This window comes from Salmo salar, unplaced genomic scaffold, assembly GCF_965601325.2.
Source record: "Salmo salar unplaced genomic scaffold, fSalSal1 ptg000743l, whole genome shotgun sequence".
Taxonomy (NCBI): domain Eukaryota; kingdom Metazoa; phylum Chordata; class Actinopteri; order Salmoniformes; family Salmonidae; genus Salmo; species Salmo salar.
Genome location: NW_027675484.1, coordinates 20,304 through 32,899, shown reverse-complemented (window position 1 = coordinate 32,899; position 12,596 = coordinate 20,304).

Below are 12,596 nucleotides of genomic sequence, written 5' to 3'. Positions count from 1 at the left end.
CAGTGAATATGAGACATGGGGGAAGGTAGAAAGATAACAGTGAATATGAGACATGGAGGAAGGTAGAAAGATAACAGTGAATATGAGACATGGAGGAAGGTAGAAAGATAACAGTGAATATGAGACATGGAGGAAGGTAGAAAGATAACAGTGAATATGAGACATGGAGGAAGGTAGAAAGATAACAGTGAATATGAGACATGGGGGAAGGTAGAAAGATAACAGTGAGACATGGAGGAAGGTAGAAAGATAACAGTGAATATGAGACATGGAGGAAGGTAGAAAGATAACAGTGAATATGAGACATGGAGGAAGGTAGAAAGATAACAGTGAGACATGGAGGAAGGTAGAAAGATAACAGTGAATATGAGACATGGGGGAAGGTAGAAAGATAACAGTGAATATGAGACATGGGGGAAGGTAGAAAGATAACAGTGAATATGAGACATGGAGGAAGGTAGAAAGATAACAGTGAATATGAGACATGGGGGAAGGTGGAAAGATAACAGTGAGACATGGAGGAAGGTAGAAAGATAACAGTGAATATGAGACATGGGGGAAGGTAGAAAGATAACAGTGAATATGAGACATGGAGGAAGGTAGAAAGATAACAGTGAATATGAGACATGGAGGAAGGTAGAAAGATAACAGTGAATATGAGACATGGAGGAAGGTAGAAAGATAACAGTGAATATGAGACATGGAGGAAGGTAGAAAGATAACAGTGAGACATGGGGGAAGGTGGAAAGATAACAGTGAGACATGGAGGAAGGTAGAAAGATAACAGTGAATATGAGACATGGGGGAAGGTAGAAAGATAACAGTGAATATGAGACATGGGGGAAGGTAGAAAGATAACAGTGAGACATGGAGGAAGGTAGAAAGATAACAGTGAATATGAGACATGGGGGATGGTAGAAAGATAACAGTGAATATGAGACATGGGGGAAGGTAGAAAGATAACAGTGAGACATGGAGGAAGGTAGAAAGATAACAGTGAATATGAGACATGGAGGAAGGTAGAAAGATAACAGTGAATATGAGACACGGGGGAAGGTAGAAAGATAACAGTGAATATGAGACATGGAGGAAGGTAGAAAGATAACAGTGAATTTGAGACATGGAGGAAGGTAGAAAGATAACAGTGAATATGAGACATGGGGGAAGGTAGAAAGATAACAGTGAATATGAGACATGGGGGAAGGTAGAAAGATAACAGTGAATATGAGACATGGGGGAAGGTAGAAAGATAACAGTGAATATGAGACATGGGGGAAGGTAGAAAGATAACAGTGAATATGAGACATGGAGGAAGGTAGAAAGATAACAGTGAATATGAGACATGGGGGAAGGTAGAAAGATAACAGTGAATATGAGACATGGAGGAAGGTAGAAAGATAACAGTGAATATGAGACATGGGGGAAGGTAGAAAGATAACAGTGAATATGAGACATGGGGGAAGGTAGAAAGATAACAGTGAATATGAGACATGGGGGAAGGTAGAAAGATAACAGTGAATTTGAGACATGGGGGAAGGTAGAAAGATAACAGTGAATATGAGACATGGGGGAAGGTAGAAAGATAACAGTGAATATGAGACATGGGGGAAGGTAGAAAGATAACAGTGCATTTGACTGCAACACAAAGCTGTGTTCTGTGGTTTATCAGCTGGTTTACTGAAACTGTCACGTCTCCTCCAGCTCCCCCCCCCCCCCCCCCCCCCCCCGGCGCGTGCATCACTCCTATCATCCATTACGCACGCCTGCTTTCCCTCGTCACGCACATCAGCGTTATTGGACTCACCTGGACTCCCTCATCACCTGTTTATTTCCTCCCCTGTATTTGTCAGTTCCCTGCTCTGTTCCCCGCTGCTGTATTCATTGTTTTTGTCTGTTGCTCGTTTTCTGACGCTGTTCCTGTCTCGTTCCATATTAAGTGTTTGACTCCCCGTACCTGCTTTTGTCTCTCCAGCGTCATCCCATGTGACAGAAACTCTGGTTAGTAGAAGGTGAAGACAATGAATGATCTCAGTTCCTTAAACTATTCAGCTTTAACCAGTATTGCCCATGTTGCCATGGAGACAAATGATGTGCCCAAAAAACGAATAACTTTCAGTCAACAGTCTCTTCTGTGTAGCTTCACTCCGTAGCCCACATTCTAGTCTGTATAACACAGTGAAGTAGAGGTGGGATAGGGTCAGAAAGGTCAGTATGTTTGATATGCTTGTTATGTCACCTCTGTCCATTATAACACAGTGAAGTAGAGGTGGGCGCTAAAAGCAGACATGGACAGTGAGACGGTGTGAGGAGGTCAGGGGTCAAACACTAGATCAGGACAGGTAGAAATGGCAGGGCTGGAAATAGACAGAGACACATTCTGATCATGGCAAGACACATCTCCTTCGCATAGAGAGGATCAGGCTGTTGATTGTGGCCTGTGGAATGTTGTCCCACTCCTCTTCAATAGCTGTGAGAAGTTGCTTGATATTGGTGGGAATTGGAACACGCTGTCGTACTCGTCGATCCAGAGCATCCCAAACATGCTCAATGGGTGACATGTCTGGTGAGTACTCAGGCCATGGAAGAACTGTTTTTTTTCAGATTCCAGGAATTGTGTTCAGCGACATCGGGCCCGTGCATTATCATACTTAAACATGAGGTGATTGGTGTGGATGAATGGCACGACAATGGGATCTCATCACGGTATCTCTGTGCATTCAAATTGCCCTCGATTAAATGCACTTGTTTTTTGTTGTCCGAAGCTTATGCCCATTCCATAACCTCACCACCACCATAGGGCACTCTGTTCACAAAGTTGACATCAGCAAACCGCTCGCCCACATGATGCCGTACATGTGGTCTGCTTTTTTTAGGCCGGTTGGACGTACTGCCAAATTCTATAAACCAACGTTCAAGGTGATTTAGAGAAATTAGCTTTCAATTTTCTAGCAACATCTCTGTTGGACATTCCTGCAGTCAACATGCCAACTGCACACTCCCTCAAAACAGAGACATCTCTGGTATTGTGTTATGTGAAAAAACTGCACATTTTAGAGTGGCCTTTTATTGCCCTCAGCACAAGGTGCACCTGTGTAATGATCACGCTGTTTAATCAGATTGTTGATATGCCACAGCCTGTCAGGTGGTGGATTATCTTGGCAAAGGAGAAATGCTCACTAACAGGGATGTAAAGAAATTTGTGCACAACATTTGACAGAAATAAGCTTTTGTGTGTATGGAACATTTCTGGGATCTTTTATTTCAGCTCATGAAACATGGGACCAACACTTTACATGTTGCCTTTATATTTTAATTCAGTGTATTTACAGGAATAAGCTGGTCCAAACTGGTGTGTGTGTGTCATGTGTGTGTTGGTCCAGTGTGTGTGTGTGTGTGTCCAGTGTGTTGGTGTGTGTGTGTGTGTGTGTGTGGGTCCAGTGTGTGTGTGTGTCCAGTATGTGTGTGTGTGTGTGTGTGTGTGTGGGTCCAGTGTGTGTTTGTGGGTCCAGTGTATGTGGGTCCAGTGTGTGTGTGTGTGTGTGTGTGAGAGTGTGCGTCCTGTGTGTGTGTGTGTGTGTGTGTGTCCAGTTTGTGTGTCCAGTGTGTGTGTCCAGTGTGTGTGCCTGTCCGTGTGTGTGTGTGTGTGTGTGTGTGTGTGTGTGTGTGTGTGTGTGTGTGTGTGTGTTTGTCCAGTGTGTGTGTCGAGTTTGTGTGTGTTTTTCTGTCCAGTGTGTGTGTGTGTGTGTGTCTGTCCAGTGTGTGTGTGTGTGTGTGTGTGTGTGTGTCCTGTGTGTGTGTACTGTGTGTGTGACCAGTGTGTGTGTGTGTGTGTGTGTGTGTGTGTGTGTGTCCTGTTTGTCCGGTGTGTGTGTGTGTGTGTCAAGAATGTGTGTGTCAGTGTGTGTGTGTGTGTGTGTTTCCAGTGTGTGCGTGTGTGCCCTGTTTGTCCGGTGTGTGTGTGTGTGTGTTTGTCAAGAATGTGTGTGTGTCAGTGTGTGTGTGTGTGTGTGTGTGTGTTTTTCTGTCCAGTGAGTGTGTGTGTGTCTGTCCAGTGTGCATGTGTGCCCTGTGTGTGTGTGTGTGTGTGTGTGTGTGTGTGTGTGTGTGTGTGTGTGCGTGTGTGCGTGTGTGTCTGTGCCCTGTTTGTGTGTCCAGTGTGTATGTGTGTGTGTGTGTGTGTGTGTCGGTATGTGTGTGTGCCCACTGTGTGTGTCCTGTCTGTGTGTCCTGTGTGTGTGTCCAGTGTGTGTGTGTGTGCCCAGTGAGTGTGTGTGTCCTGTGTGTGTGTCCTGTGTGTGTGTGTGTGTGTGTGTGTGTGTGTGCCCAGTGAGTGTGTGTGCCCTGTGTGTGCATGTGGTCTGTGTGTGAGGAGTCCCACATTTCTGAGGTCCAGCAGGGGCCTGAAGGTATGTTATGTTCTGAACAAATAGAGCAGAAACTGAAACGGACAACCAGAAAAAGCTCAAACCAAGTTTATTCAACCCACAAGCATGTATGTATACCTTCTGACTAGGAGTTTATTTAACCTTGCATATCTAAGATAAACACACCTTCTCTGTTGTTAGGCAGAAACACAATAGGTTCCTCTCACTGGTATTAAGTCTAGAACCCTGATGGGTGGTGTGTCTGTGTTGGATAGGACTGTAGTCAGATGGTTTTCAGGGTGGGTGTGTGTGTGTGTCCAGTTTGTGTGCCTGTCCGTGTGTGTGTGTGTGTGTGTGTGTGTGTGTGTGTGTGTGTGTGTGTGTGTGTGTGTGTGTGTTTGTCCAGTGTGTGTGTCGAGTTTGTGTGTGTTTTTCTGTCCAGTGTGTGTGTGTGTGTTTGTGTGTCTGTCCAGAATGTGCGTGTGTGTGTCTGTCCAGTGTGTATGTGTGTCCATTGTGTGTGTGTGTCCAGTGTGTGTGTGTGTGTGTGTGTGTGTGTGTGTGTGTGTGTGTGTGTGTGTGTGTGTGTGTGTGTCCAGTGGGTGTGTGTGTGTCCACTGTGTGTGTCCTGTGTGTGTGTGTGTGTGTGTGTGTGTGTGTGTGTGTGTGTGTGTGTGTGTGTGTGTGTGTGTGTGTGTGTTTGTCCAGTGTGTGTGTCGAGTTTGTGTGTGTTTTTCTGTCCAGTGTGTGTGTGTGTGTTTGTGTGTCTGTCCAGAATGTGCGTGTGTGTGTCTGTCCAGTGTGTATGTGTGTCCATTGTGTGTGTGTGTCCAGTGTGTGTGTGTGTGTGTGTGTGTGTGTGTGTGTGTGTGTGTGTGTGTGTGTGTGTGTGTGTGTGTGTGTGTGTGTGTGTCCAGTGGGTGTGTGTGTGTCCACTGTGTGTGTCCTGTGTGTGTGTGTGTGTGTGTGTGTGTGTGTGTGTGTGTGTGTGTGTGTGTGTGTGTGTGTGTGTGTGTGTGTGTGTGTGCGTGTGTGTGTGTGTGTGTGACACAGTGTGTGACACAGGGACACTGAGGAGTCCCACATTTCTGAGGTTCAGCAGTGGCCTGAAGGTATGCTAGGTTCAGGAGTGGCCTGAAGGTATGTTAGGTTCAGGAGTGGGATGTTGAGGTTCAGCAGTGGCCTGAAGGTATGTTAGGTTCAGGAGTGGGTTGCTGTGGTCCAGCAGTGGTCTGAAGGTATGTTAGGTTCAGGAGTGGCCTGAAGGTATGTTAGGTTCAGGAGTGGCCTGAAGGTATGCTAGGTTCAGGAGTGGGATGTTGAGGTCCAGCAGTGGCCTGAAGGTATGTTAGGTTCAGGAGTGGGATGTTGAGGTCCAGCAGTGGCCTGAAGGTATGTTAGGTTCAGGAGTGGGATGTTGAGGTCCAGCAGTGGCCTGAAGGTATGTTAGGTTCAGGAGTGGCCTGAAGGTATGTTAGGTTCAGGAGTGGGTTGCTGTGGTCCAGCAGTGGTCTGAAGGTATGTTAGGTTCAGGAGTGGCCTGAAGGTATGTTAGGTTCAGGAGTGGCCTGAAGGTATGCTAGGTTCAGGAGTGGGATGTTGAGGTCCAGCAGTGGCCTGAAGGTATGTTAGGTTCAGGAGTGGGATGTTGAGGTCCAGCAGTGGTCTGAAGGTATGTTAGGTTCAGGAGTGGGATGTTGAGGTCCAGCAGTGGCCTGAAGGTATGTTAGGTTCAGGAGTGGGATGTTGAGGTCCAGCAGTGGTCTGAAGGTATGTTAGGTTCAGGAGTGGCCTGAAGGTATGTTAGGTTCAGGAGTGGGATGTTGAGGTCCAGCAGTGGTCTGAAGGTATGTTAGGTTCAGGAGTGGGATGTTGAGGTCCAGCAGTGGCCTGAAGGTATGTTAGGTTCAGGAGTGGGTTGCTGAGGTCCAGCAGTGGTCTGAAGGTATGTTAGGTTCAGGAGTGGCCTGAAGGTATGTTAGGTTCAGGAGTGGGTTGTTGAGGTTCAGCAGTGGCCTGAAGGTATGTTAGATTCAGGAGTGGCCTGAAGGTATGTTAGGTTCAGGAGTGGGTTGGTGAGGTCCAGCAGTGGTCTGAAGGTATGTTAGGTTCAGGAGTGGCCTGAAGGTATGTTAGGTTCAGGAGTGGGTTGGTGAGGTCCAGCAGTGGTCTGAAGGTATGTTAGGTTCAGGAGTAGCCTGAAGGTATGTTAGGTTCAGGAGTGGGTTGGTGAGGTTCAGCAGTGGCCTGAAGGTATGTTAGGTTCAGGAGTGGGTTGTTGAGGTCCAGCAGTGACCTGAAGGTATGTTAGGTTCAGGAGTGGGTTGCTGAGGCCTGAGTCTGATGGTTTTCAGGGTGGGCCCCTATGGACCCCCTCCCAGCAGACTCTGTATGGGATAGGACTGTAGTCAGAAGGTTTTCAGGGTGGGCCCCTTTGGCCCCCCTCCCAGCAGTGTCTGTATGGGATAGGACTGTAGTCAGAAGTGTTTCAGGGTGGGCCCATATGGCCCCCCTCCCAGCAGTGTCTTCTCTCTTCAACTGCTGACCTCATCTGGAGTTGAGTTCCACATCCCTCATTGTCCTGGTACCATAGCAACTGGCCTGCCTTATCAGGAACTGAAACCATATGCTACCCTTTGCCTCCTTACTTAGAAATATGAATTTTCACCAATAACATGTTTGAACAGAATATGATCTTTCTGCACTTCCCCTTGTCTCACTCAGTAACTGTCCATCCCCAAAGTTCCTCTTCAACCTTCATTGAGCCCCTTAACATCTCCATGTATTATTCAGTATGTGATTCAGATTGTTGTGTAATTGTGAGTTGTAATGGAGTCCTTGTTCTCAATGGGACTGCTAAAACAGATAGATAAAGGTGTTAATAAATAAATGCATTCAGCACTAACAGCTCTGAGTGTCTTTCCATCCCTTCCCTAGTATGAATGTATGATTGTGATGTAATAAATATGTGTTGGTGCAGCAGGCCGTTGCTGCTCCTTGCAACATTGTATGTTCAACATCATCTTTCTAAAATGTCACTTGCCAAATCTAACAGTAGCATATCGCTATCTAACAGGAGCCTATCACTATCTAACAGTAACCTATCACTATCTAACAGTAGCCTATCACTATCTAACAGGAGCCTATCGCTATCTAATAGTAGCCTATCACTATCTAACAGCAGCCTATCGCTATCTAACAGTAACCTATCACTATCTAACAGTAACCTATCACTATCTAACAGTAGCCTATCACTATCTAACAGTAGCCTATCACTATCTAACAGGAGCCTATCGCTACCTAACAGGAGCCTATCGCTATCTAATAGTAGCCTATCACTATCTAACAGTAGCCTATCACTATCTAACAGTGGCCTATCACTATCTAACAGGAGCCTATCGCTATCTAACAGTAGCCTATCACTATCTAACAGGAGCCTATCACTATCTAACAGGAGCCTATCGCTATCTAACAGTAGCCTATCACTATCTAACAGGAGCCTATCGCTACCTAACAGGAGCCTATCACTATCTAACAGTAGCCTATCACTATCTAACAGTAGCCTATCACTATCTAACAGTGGCCTATCGCTATCTAACAGTAGCCTATCGCTATCTAACAGGAGCCTATCGCTATCTAACAGTAGCCTATCACTATCTAACAGTAGCCTATCACTATCTAACAGTAGCCTATCACTATCTAACAGTGGCCTATCACTATCTAACAGTAGACTATCACTATCTAACAGTGGCCTATCACTATCTAACAGTAACCTATCACTATCTAACAGGAGCCTATCACTATCTAACAGTAGCCTATCACTATCTAACAGTAACCTATCACTATCTAACAGTAGCCTATCACTATCTAACAGTAGCCTATCGCTATCTAACAGTAGCCTATCACTATCTAACAGGAGCCTATCACTATATAACAGGAGCCTATCACTATCTAACAGTAGCCTATCACTATCTAACAGTAGCCTATCACTATCTAACAGTAGCCTATCACTATCTAACAGTAGCCTATCACTATCTAACAGGAGCCTATCACTATCTAACAGGAGCCTATCACTATCTAACAGTAGCCTATCACTATCTAACAGTAGCCTATCACTATCTAACAGTGGCCTATCACTATCTAACAGGAGCCTATCACTATCTAACAGTAGCCTATCACTATCTAACAGTAGCCTATCACTATCTAACAGTAGCCTATCGCTATCTAAAAGGAGCCTATCACTATCTAACAGGAGCCTATCACTATCTAACAGTAGCCTATCACTATCTAACAGGAGCCTATCACTATCTAACAGTAGCCTATCACTATCAAACAGGAGCCTATCACTATCTAACAGTAGCCTATCACTATCTAACAGTAGCCTATCACTATCTAACAGTAGCCTATCGCTATCTAACAGGAGCCTATCACTATCTAACAGGAGCCTATCACTATCTCACAGGAGCCTATCACTATCTAACAGGAGCCTATCACTATCTAACAGGAGCGTATCACTATCTAACAGTGGCCTATCACTATCTAACAGGAGCCTATCACTATCTAACAGTAGCCTATCACTATCTAACAGGAGCCTATCACTATCTAACAGTGGCCTATCACTATCTAACAGTAGCCTATCACTATCTAACAGTAGCCTATCACTATCTAACAGTAGCCTATCACTATCTAACAGTAGCCTATCACTATCTAACAGTAGCCTATCACTATATAACAGTAGCCTATCACTATCTAACAGGAGCCTATCACTATCTAACAGTAGCCTATCACTATCTAACAGTAGCCTATCACTATCTAACAGTAGCCTATCACTATCTAACAGGAGCCTAACAGTAGCCTATCACTATCTAACAGTAGCCTATCACTATCTAACAGGAGCCTATCACTATTTAACAGGAGCCTATCACTATCTAACAGTAGCCTATCACTATCTAACAGTAGCCTATCACTATCTAACAGGAGCCTATCACTATCTAACAGGAGCCTATCACTATCTAACAGTGGCCTATCACTATCTAACAGTAGCCTATCACTATCTAACAGTAGCCTATCACTATCTAACAGTAGCCTATCACTATCTAACAGTAGCCTATCAATATCTAACAGTAGCCTATCACTATCTGACAGTAGCCTATCGCTATCTAACAGTAGCCTATCGCTATCTAACAGTAGCCTATCGCTATCTAACAGTAGCCTATCACTATCTAACAGTAGCCTATCACTATCTAACAGTGGCCTATCACTATCTAACAGTAGCCTATCACTATCTAACAGTGGCCTATCAGGAGCCTTTCGCTATCTAAGGGTAGCCTATCTAACAGGAGCCTATCGCTATCTAACAGGAGCCTATCGCTATCTAACAGTAGCCTATCGCTATCTAACAGTAGCCTATCACTATCTAACAGTGGCCTATCAGGAGCCTATCGCTATCTAACAGGAGCCTATCTAACAGGAGCCTATCGCTATCTAACAGGAGCCTATCGCTATCTAACAGTAGCCTATCGCTATCTAACAGTAGCATATCGATATCTAACAGTGGCCTATCGCTATCTAACAGTGGCCTATCACTATCTAACAGGAGCCTATCACTATCTAACAGTAGCCTATCACTATCTAACAGTATCCTATCGCTATCTAACAGTAGCCTATCGCTATCTAACAGTAGCCTATCGCTATCTAACAGTAGCCTATCGCTATCTAACAGTGGCCTATCGCTATCTAACAGTGGCCTATCGCTATCTAACAGTGGCCTATCGCTATCTAACAGGAGCCTATCGCTATCTAACAGTAGCCTATCGCTATCTAACAGGAGCCTATCGCTATCTAACAGTAGCCTATCGCTATCTAACAGTAGCCTATCGCTATCTAACAGTAGCCTATCGCTATCTAACAGTAGCCTATCGCTATCTAACAGTAGCCTATCGCTATCTAACAGTAGCCTATCGCTATCTAACAGTAGCCTATCGCTATCTAACAGGAGCCTATCGCTATCTAACAGTAGCCTATCGCTATCTAACAGTAGCCTATCGCTATCTAACAGTAGCCTATCGCTATCTAACAGCAGCCTATCGCTATCTAACAGCAGCCACTCACTATCTAACAGGAGCCTATCGCTATCTAACAGGAGCCTATCGCTATCTAACAGGAGCCTATCGCTATCTAACAGGAGCCTATCGCTATCTAACAGGAGCCTGTCACTATCTAACAGTAGCCTATCACTATCTAACAGTAGCCTATCACTATCTAACAGTAGCCTATCACTATCTAACAGTAGCCTATCACTATCTAACAGGAGCCTAACAGTAGCCTATTACTATCTAACAGTAGCCTATCACTATCTACAGGAGCCTATCACTATCTAACAGGAGCCTATCACTATCTAACAGGAGCCTATCACTATCTAACAGGAGCCTATCACTATCTAACAGTAGCCTATCACTATCTAACAGTAGCCTATCACTATCTAACAGTAGCCTATCACTATCTAACAGGAGCCTAACAGTAGCCTATCACTATCTAACAGTAGCCTATCACTATCTAACAGGAGCCTATCACTATCTAACAGGAGCCTATCACTATCTAACAGTAGCCTATCACTATCTAACAGGAGCCTATCACTATCTAACAGGAGCCTATCACTATCTAACAGTGGCCTATCACTATCTAACAGTGGCCTATCACTATCTAACAGGAGCCTATCACTATCTAACAGGAGCCTATCACTATCTAACAGTAGCCTATCACTATCTAACAGTAGCCTATCACTATCTAACAGGAGCCTATCACTATCTAACAGGAGCCTATCACTATCTAACAGTAGCCTATCACTATCTAACAGGAGCCTATCACTATCTAACAGGAGCCTATCACTATCTAACAGGAGCCTATCACTATCTAACAGTAGCCTATCACTATCTAACAGTAGCCTATCACTATCTAACAGGAGCCTATCACTATCTAACAGGAGCCTATCACTATCTAACAGGAGCCTATCACTATCTAACAGTAGCCTATCACTATCTAACAGTAGCCTATCACTATCTAACAGGAGCCTATCACTATCTAACAGGAGCCTATCACTATCTAACAGTAGCCTATCACTATCTAACAGGAGCCTATCACTATCTAACAGTAACCTATCACTATCTAACAGGAGCCTATCACTATCTAACAGGAGCCTATCACTATCTAACAGTAGCCTATCACTATCTAACAGTAGCCTATCACTATCTAACAGTAGCCTATCACTATCTAACAGGAGCCTAACAGTAGCCTATCACTATCTAACAGGAGCCTATCACTATCTAACAGTAGCCTATCACTATCTAACAGGAGCCTATCACTATCTAACAGGAGCCTATCACTATCTAACAGTAGCCTATCACTATCTAAGAGGAGCCTATCACTATCTAACAGGAGCCTATCACTATCTAACAGTGGCCTATCACTATCTAACAGTAGCCTATCACTATCTAACAGTAGCCTATCACTATCTAACAGGAGCCTATCACTATCTAACAGGAGCCTATCACTATCTAACAGTAGCCTATCACTATCTAACAGGAGCCTATCACTATCTAACAGTGGCCTATCACTATCTAACAGTAGCCTATCACTATCTAACAGGAGCCTATCACTATCTAACAGGAGCCTATCACTATCTAACAGTAGCCTATCACTATCTAACAGGAGCCTGTCACTATCTAACAGTAACCTATCACTATCTAACAGGAGCCTATCACTATCTAACAGGAGCCTATCACTATCTAACAGTAGCCTATCACTATCTAACAGTAGCCTATCACTATCTAACAGTAGCCTATCACTATCTAACAGTAGCCTAACAGTAGCCTATCACTATCTAACAGTAGCCTATCACTATCTAACAGGAGCCTATCACTATCTAACAGGAGCCTATCACTATCTAACAGTAGCCTATCACTATCTAACAGGAGCCTATCACTATCTAACAGGAGCCTATCACTATCTAACAGGAGCCTATCACTATCTAACAGTGGCCTATCACTATCTAACAGTAGCCTATCACTATCTAACAGTAGCCTATCACTATCTAACAGGAGCCTATCACTATCTAACAGGAGCCTATCACTATCTAACAGTAGCCTATCACTATCTAACAGGAGCCTATCACTATCTAACAGTGGCCTATCACTATCTAACAGTAGCCTATCACTATCTAACAGGAGCCTATCA